The sequence below is a fragment of the Budorcas taxicolor genome, chromosome 12, assembly GCF_023091745.1.
Source record: "Budorcas taxicolor isolate Tak-1 chromosome 12, Takin1.1, whole genome shotgun sequence".
Lineage (NCBI taxonomy): Eukaryota > Metazoa > Chordata > Mammalia > Artiodactyla > Bovidae > Budorcas > Budorcas taxicolor.
This window is the reverse complement of record NC_068921.1, coordinates 30,590,636-30,599,465: the sequence shown is the minus strand read 5'-3', so window position 1 is coordinate 30,599,465 and position 8,830 is coordinate 30,590,636. Positions and strand designations below refer to the sequence as shown.

Below are 8,830 nucleotides of genomic sequence, written 5' to 3'. Positions count from 1 at the left end.
TGGGATTTCCCAGGCAAGAATACTGGAGTGGGTCACCATTCCCTTCTCCAGAGGATCTTCCTGGACCTGGGATCGAACCCGTGTCTCTTGAGTTTGCTGCATTAGCAGGCAGATTCTTTATCACTGAGCCACCTGGGAAGCCCCAAATCCTGCATAAATAGCTATTTTTAAATCTTTTATTTTTTAAAGTAGTTTTATTTATTTATTGGCCATACCTCAAGGCACGTGGGGTCTTAGTTCCCTGACCAGGGATCGAACCCGTGCCCCCTGCAGGCAAGTGCAGAGTCCTAACCACTAGACCACCAGGGAAGTCCCTTAATCTTTTAAAAGGTGTTGTGATTATATGTTTAGAGGAAAGAATGAGACATCAGATTTCTGGTTCCTCAGGTAAAGAGCTTGGAAGTTGCCCCTGTGTTCTAGTAAGTCAAAGCTTAACAGACTGAGAATTCAACAACTCTCTAGGATGCAATAAGGGAGGGAGGGGGGACATGGGGCAACCACTGCCTGCAAGACTGGAGACCCAGCCAGGCAAGTACAGGGATCGGCAGCCACCCGGAGCGGACTCAGTGGGGGCCAGTGCTGGGACCAAAACCGCAGCCGTGATGTTCACTTCCCCTAGGCGCTCCATGTAGACAAGGTCAAGAGCTAAAATCTCCAGGGGGATGCCATCATAGCAGGCCCCCACAGCCTTGCAGGATTTATCTCCGGGGTCTCAGCCAGGTTCCCACACTAAATATCAGAGAAAAGCTCCCTCAGGCTCCCAGCAGTGGGAGGGGAAAAGGAGCCCTGTTAAAATACACCAGACACATTTCTCTTGGGACTGACACATACACACTATAATACATAAGCTAGATGACTAATAAAGACATAAGTACAGCGCATTGTGCACCCTGGCTCAGTCATATTTCTTTGTGACCCCGTGGACTGTAGCCCACCAGGCTCCTCTGTCCATGGAATTTCCCAAGAATACTGGAGTGGGTTACCATTTCCTTCTCCAGGGGATCTTCCTGACCTGGGGGTCGAACCCGCGTCTTTTGTGTCTCCTGCACTGGCAGGCAGATTCTTTACCAGTAGTGCCAGACAGTCTTGGCTAGCACAGGGAATTGTACTCAGGACTCTGTGATGATCTGTATGGGGAAAGAATCTAAAAAAGAGAAAAGAGTGGATATATATAAAAATATTATATATATAACTGATTCGCTTTGCTATATACCTGAAAATAACAACATGGTAAATCAACTACAGCCCAATAAAAACTTTTAAAATAAAAAGAAATATACCATAGCCCTCTGTTCTTCTTAACAATGCCAGCCCTCAGGGGAAACTAGGGAACCAGAGCCTGGCCTGCTGGGGTGTGATCAGAGCCAGACTGCCTGGGGGAGGGAAATCCCCACCTCCACCTGCCCTAGCCATCCTGTGTCTCCTAAAAGAGGAGGAAAAATAAACTGAGAAACACTTGTGAAGCTCACAGTCCAGAGACACAGGCTCAGAGAAACACCGTGACCCTATCTTAGGACAAGAACGCTGCCCCACACTTCACACCTCACCAACGTATCCCTGAGGGCCTGTTTATGGCTGTTCCTTTTTACCCAGCACATCGTGTCTGGCTATTAAGAAAAATCACAAGGTCTACCAAAAGGCAGAAATCACAGCCGAAGAGACAGTGCAAGCATCAGAACCAGACGCGGAAGGCATGTCGGAATGACCAGACCAGGAATTTAACACAACTCGGATGACTATGCTGAGAGCGCTAATGGATAGAGAAGACAGACACAGGACAGATGGACGGTGTAAACAGAGAGATGGAAGTCCTGAGAAGGAACCAGAGAGAAGCGCTGGAGATCAAAGGGACTGCAGCAGAAATGAAGAACGCCTTTGATGGGCTTACAGGCAGACCTCGTTTTATTGCACTTTGCTTTATTGGGTGTCACAGACACTGGGTTGTTCTTTTTTTTTAAAAAAAAAAAAAACAAATCGAAGCAACCCTCCTGCATAGAAGCAGTCTATCTGCACAGTTCCTCCAGCAGCATTTGCTCACTTTGTGTTTCAGTGTCATATGTGGTAATTCTCACAATATTTCAAACTTTTTTCATTATTATTTGTTAGAGTGCTGTATAGTCAGAGGTCTTTGATGTCGCTACTGTAATTGTTTTGAGATGCCACGCACCCACAGTAGATGGAAAACTTAATCAATGGCTCCACCAGGGCTGTTACCCTGTCTCCTTCCCTACTCCTTAAGACACAACAATATTGAAATTAGGCCACTTAATAACCTTACAATGGCCTCTAAGTGTTCAAGTGAAAGAGAGCATTGCACATTTCTCGCTTTAAATCAAAGGCTAGAAATGGGGCTTCCCTGGTGGCTCAGAGGTAAAGACTCTGCCTGCCAATGCAGGAGATGTTTGATCTAATGCCATGTTTGCTCCCTGCTCTGGGAAGATCCCACACACCATGGAGCAGTTAAGTCCATTCGCCACAACTACGGAGCCTGTGCTCTAGCACTCAAGGGCCACAACAAGGAATAAGCCCCACTCTACCCAACTAGAGAAAGCCCACTTGTAGCCACAAAGACCCACCACAATCAAAAAATAAACAAATAAGTCAATCTCAAGAAAAAATCAATCAATATATTGGGAATTCCCTGGCAGTCCAGTAATTAGGACTCCAAGCTCTCCATGCCAAGGGTCCAGGTTCAATCCCTGGTTGGGGAGCTGAGATCCCACAAGTGGTACAGCCCCCCCCCAAAAAAAACCAATATAATCCATCACATCAACAGACTGAAAAAGGACACAGGAAGGTTCTGGAAGAGTTATAGCCCAGGTCTCACCCTTCCCCACCACACTGCTTTGGGACTATCCAAGCCCATCTGCTCCCACAGAAAGAGGAAGCAACAGCCCAGCTCTGTGTAGCAAGAGCCCCCTGAACCTGCCTGAGCTGAGGGGCGATGGAAGCAGGGGGCCTGGCCCCAGAGCTGGAGCTCGGCGACCTGAGGGCCCTGAGGGTTTACAGGCACAGCTCTGAGCAGGAACAGAAGTGATGGGGAGGCTGCAGCGGTTCCAGTTTCCTGCGGTCGACTGGGGAGCTTCCCTCCTCTCCCCTCACACTCATCAGGGCAGACACACAAAGGCCTCCATCTCAGTAACACACATCAGCAGAGAGGGGAGTGGACGGGTCAGGGAGACAGAGCTCGTGATCCAAACTGCACCTCTGCAGAGAACAATCACTAGAAGAAAGACATCAAGCCAACAGCATGCATCTCAGGAGCAGAACTTTTGGGACAAATGGACCAAGAGGGAAGTTGACACAATGTGTGTGCTTAGTTGCCCCGTCATATCCCACTCTTTGCAACTCCATGGACTGTAGCCCACCAGGCTCCTCTGTCCATGGGATTTTCCACGCAAGAATACTGGAGTGGGCTGCCATGCCCTCCTCCAGGGGATCCTCCCAACCCAGGGATTGAACCCAGGTCTCCTGCATTGCAGGCAGATTCTTTACCAGCTGAGCCAGCAGGGAAGCCCAAATTGACACAATAAATAGGCTCAAAGAGGTGAGGGAGTACAAAAGTAATGTGAACCAGGCAGAGAAGTTATCAAACGGGAAGCAATGCCTGGTCTACTACAGGTGGGGCAGGCAGTCATTCCAAGGTCTAGCAAACTTCTCAGCACAACAGATGAACTCCAGCCCCGTTTGTATCTCCCCAGCGAGAGTGGGAGAGGTTACGGGGGATGCTGTCAACCCTACCCTTCCTTGGATGCTAAGGGCCCCCTCTGCAGACCTTAGGCTGTCCCCCACCACGTGTCAGTGAGCTGCAGTGCTGATGTGGAGAATGGCGCACTATTCTGTGAAGAGAGTTTATTTCTTAACCATGGATCTGACAGGGTGATTCTCCAGCCCAAACACGTTCAGTGGCTTTCTGCCATCAGTCGAAGGTTCTCCGAATGACTCATGAGGTTCTTACATTCTGGCTCCAAACCACCACCCCAATTTCTCCTCCTGCCACCATCCTCCAAACACCTGATGGTCCTGCAACATGAAAGCCTGCATAAAAGATGTCAAAGCACAGAGGCTGCTTCCAGGCACTGATTCTGCAGGTCTGTGATCACCGCCTGGAACTGTTGGAGAGAAGTGGGAGAAATGGCCGTGGTCCATGAGCATATCTGCCTGGGGGCTGGCAAGATGGGGAAAGCTTGCCATGCTGAGAGAAATGAGCTTCAGCTAGAAGCTCCCACACGTAATGTGGTTTTTCATAGCTTCATGCCTTAGAAAATGCTGCTGCAACTGCCTAGAAGGTTCTTCCCCACTCCATCTACCGATTAAACTCCTACTCATCCTTCAAAACCCCAGCCCCTCACCAGGAGCCTTAGTGCTTTATTTTCTGTGAGGCTGCAGCTGTGGTTTCAGGCATACAACACACGGCGCTGTGGGGTGGTCTATGGAACCATCTCTCCAACAGTGAGTGCTTGGAGGGCAGGGACCAACTTTATGCTACTCTGAATCCACTGTGCCTGTCATGTAGAGACCATTTAATAGATGCTTGAGTCATTAATTAAATACAGATGTCTAGCTAGCTAATTAATGATAACGGAAAATTATGCTCTACGAGGAGATCTGTCCAGGGTGATTCTTCGGAATTCCTGCCTTGAGGGAGAATAGAATTAGTCTAGCCTGGATTATCCTTGAGGTGGGTCAGCATCATTTAATTACAGGCCCTGTTAGGCTTCCTCTGAGCACTTGCCTGTCTGAGACTGAGGCTGTCCCAGAAGGGCCCCCAGTTTCCACTGCAGAGGCTGCTGCTCCAGCAATGCCAGCCAGTATCCAGCAGGGTGTACATCCAAGATTGAAGGTTTGATTTTCAAATCTCCTAGACCCCAAAGACAACCTTGTTCTGTGGGAGAGAGACTTCATGCTCTTTTATAGGCACAGGACTCCTGCATCTGACCAGCCATAATGAACAGTTTCAGTACACATTTCAGTGTAAATAAATGATTTTCAGCTTCCTTGAGGGTCGGGGCTGTAGATGGTGTGAGCCCAGGGGTCCTGGGTACCCTTTGCCATCTCGCTTCTCTGTGCATCCTCCCCCCGCCCCACCCAGCCCCCCACACATCCCCTGGCTGTCTCACCTCTGGTCCAGGTGTTTCCTTGACCTGGAAGTCTCGACCCACTCCCGCCCAGCCCACCCTCTGATGGTAAACACCTACTCACTAGTCTTTCAAGACTCAGGTCAATAGACTCATCTCTACCGTTATTTTAGATTCCACATATAAGCAATATCCTATGATATTTGTCTTTCTCTGTCTGACTTATTTCACCCAGTATGTCAAAGGAACATATTTATAAAACAGGAATGGAGTCACAGATGTAGAAAACAAACTTATGCTTCTTAAGAGGGAGGAGGGGTAAATTGAGCGTTTCAGATTGACATATACCACTGCTATATATTAAACAGATAACTAGTAAGGACCTGCTGAGCGGCTTCCTCGGTGGTTCAGTGGGTAAAGAATCCACCTACAATGCAGGAGACACGGGAGACGTGAGTTTGATCCCTGGGTCGAGAAGGTCCCCTGGAGGAGGAAATGGCAACTCACTCCAGTATTCTTGCCTAGAGAATTCCATGGCCAGAGGAGCCTGGCGTGCTGCAGTCCACGGGGTCGCAAAGAGTTGGACACAACACGCACATACACACATATATAAACTAGATAACTAATAAGGACCTACTGTATAGCACAAGGAATTCTGCTCAATACTCTGTATGTAACGATCTCTATGGGAAAAGAATCTAAATAAAATAGGGTCTTCCTTGCAAGGAATGTAAACCTCCTTGGCAGGCTGTAGAGGCCACCTGTAGTTAAGAAAATGATGGAACTCAATCCCGAGGGATGGAGGGGAGTGACAAGCCAGCAGCAGCACAAACACCCCCATCACAAGAGCTTTGGGACTTCCCTCGGGGTCCCGCAGTTAAGAACCCGCTTGCCAATGCAGGGAATGCAAGTTCAATCCCTTGTCCAGGAAGATTCTACATGCCACAGGGCAACTAAGCTTGTGAGCCCGCAACAGCTGAGCCCTCACACCACAGCTACTGACATCTGCCCTCCTCGAGCCTGTGCTTCCCGATAAGAGAAACCAACGCAATGAGAAGCCCTCGCCTTGAAACTTCAGAGGAGCCGCTCCCCACAACTACAGAAAGCCTGCTCACAGCCATGAAGACCCAGCACAGCCAAAAATGGATAAATAAAATGCCATCCATTTACAAAAATAAAAGAGGAAGAGCTTTGGAGCCAAGTTCCTAAGTCAGTTGACAGAGGAGAATAAGAATTAAAATGGCACTAACTTTTTGTGGCATTTCTTCCAAGGTTGTTCTTCAAGAAAAGGCTGCTTCAGGAGTTGATATTAAGCTCAGCTCTTTTAGGGGAGAGAACTGTTTTTGCAAATTACAGACAGAAAAGCATCCAGAATGCCCTCCCCCTCCCCTAACCCTGGCTTTGATCTTAGTGTCCCTGTCCAGGCTGGGTGGCCAGGCACTCAAGGAATGACACAACAGAGGGACTCATAGAATTACAGAAACAGTGTTTCACAGCTGGCTTAGCTTGTAAAGATTAATGTAGAAAACTAGTAAATGTGTGCCACTTATGTACTGGCCTCTGTTCTAAAGGCGTCACATGAATTACATATTGAATCTTGCCAACAACCCTCTAGGGTAGCTACTGTTACATTGTTGTTATTCAGACACTAAGTTGTGTCCGGCTGTCAGCGACTCCCTGGACTGCAGCGCACCAGGCCTCCCTGTCCATCACCAAGCCCCAGAGTTGCTCAAACTCATTCCATCGAGTCGGTGATACATCCAACCATCTCATCCTCTGTCGCCCCCTTCTCCTGCTGCCTTTAGTCTTTCCCAGCATCAAGGTCTTTTCCAATGTGTCAGCTCTTCCCATCAGGTGGTCAAAGTATTGGAGCTTCAACATCAGACCTTTCAATGAATATTTAGTGTTGATTTCCTTTAAGATTGACTGGTTTTATCTCCTTGCAGTCCAAGGGACTCTCAAGAGTCTTCTCCAGCACCGCAATTGGAAAGCATTAATTCTTTGGTGCTCAGCCTTCTTTATGGTCCAACTCTCACATCCATATGTGAATACTCTTATGATCTCCATTTAATAGATAAGGAACCTGGGGCTGAAAACTGTGTCAACTTGTCCCAGGTCTCCCAGCTAGAGAGAGACAGCTGGGGTGAGCAGCTAGGTAGCGTCCTGCCTCTGGAGCCCCTACTTTTAACCCCATGCCATCCCACCCTCAGCATGGAGGCCAGATGGTCACCTCATCCTTGCGGGGTAATGGAAAGACTAAACTGGATTTGGGGGTGACTCTTTCTGGGTGAGGATGGATGAAGGAAAGGAATGAGGAGCTGGGCCATCTTTGGGGGCTCTGGTCAAAAAAGCAATTGCCTGGGTGGGTGATGACTGAGAGCAGCCAGGGGACCAGTGTGGATGCATCCCAGGGAATGTCAAATGTCAGAACTAGGGAGACCTGGAAGACAAGGAAAAGCCAAGATGCACCCTAAAGTTGAGGACAGCCGTGGCTGCAAGCAGCAGCCTTCTTGGTAGTGTATCCAGCCTGTTGTCTGTACAGGTTGCCCTAAGGGACCTTGGAGACAGCTCTTCCCAGTGGACATTCATGACTGGCCTGGTGTCCCCAGGCTAGGCTCCAGCCAGATATGCGTGGTGCCTTTGGAAGCCCCAGGGCACAGTGGCCAGGGTTCACGTTGGCCAAGTCATCATGTCCACCTGCATCAAGCTGCAGAACAAGGAGCATGTAAGTGAAGCCCTCCTCAGGGCCAGGTTCAAGTTCCCTGGCTGCCAGAAGATCCGTATCTCTGAGAAGTGGGGATTTACTAAGTTTAACGGGGGTGAATTTGAAAACACGATGGCAGAAAATCAGCTCGCCTAGGATGGCTGTGGGTCAAATGTGGGTAACTGTGACCCCCTGGACAAATGGCAGCCCTGAACTCATGAGAGCCTGGGCGCTGTCCACTCCTTACTCTGGCCCATCAATAAATCAATAAAGTCGAGGACAAGAGCAGATGGCTCAAGGGCCGAAACCCACACGATGAGGGACCAGGAAGCAGGACCCCAGGTGCAGAGGTAGCGGTGGCCTGGCGGGAGCCTCCATGTGTGAACAATCAGCCAGTTGCAGGCCAGGGGGTCGGCAAGCACAAGGAGGGAGCTCGGGTAAGGGGGTATCATGGTAAGATGACCACAGGAATTTGAAGTCTGACCAGCAGCAGTGAAAACGGCCCCTAGAGCAGCCGTCCCTAACCTGCTTGACACCAGGGACCAATTTTGTGGAAGACAATTTTTCCACAGACCAGGCGTGGGGCGGTGGTTTTGGGGTGATTCAAGTGCGTTACATTTACTGTGCACTTTATTTCTAATCTGGGCTTCCCTGGTGGCTCAGATGATAAAGAATCTGCCTGCAATGCAGGAGACATGGGTTCGACCCCTGGGTCGGGAAGATGCCCTAGAGAAGGGCATGGCAACCCACTCCAGTATTCCTGCCTGGAGAATCCCATGGACAGAGGAGCCCAGTGGGCTATAGTCCATGGGGTCACAAAGAGTCGGACACGACTGAGCTTCAGAACACTTTGACTTCACTTCTTCCTTATTTCTAATCTAATGCTGCTGTTGATCTGATTGGAGGTACTGGTCCACAGCCGGGAGGTTGGGGACTCCTTGCCCAGAGAAATGAGCCAGGATGGAATCCTTGGAAGCACGTGGTCAGGAAGTGCTCAGACTGGCCTCTGAGATCCCCCTGGGCAGGGAGGCTATAATTTCAGGCTTCT

The 8,830-nt window shown here is 49.3% G+C and overlaps 1 pseudogene; it reads left to right on the top strand.

Moving 5' to 3' along the window:
* The first annotated feature begins 7,557 nt into the window (after positions 1–7,557).
* On the top strand, positions 7,558–7,648 carry LOC128057912 (uncharacterized; annotated as a pseudogene).
* Positions 7,649–8,830: the final 1,182 nt, after the last annotated feature.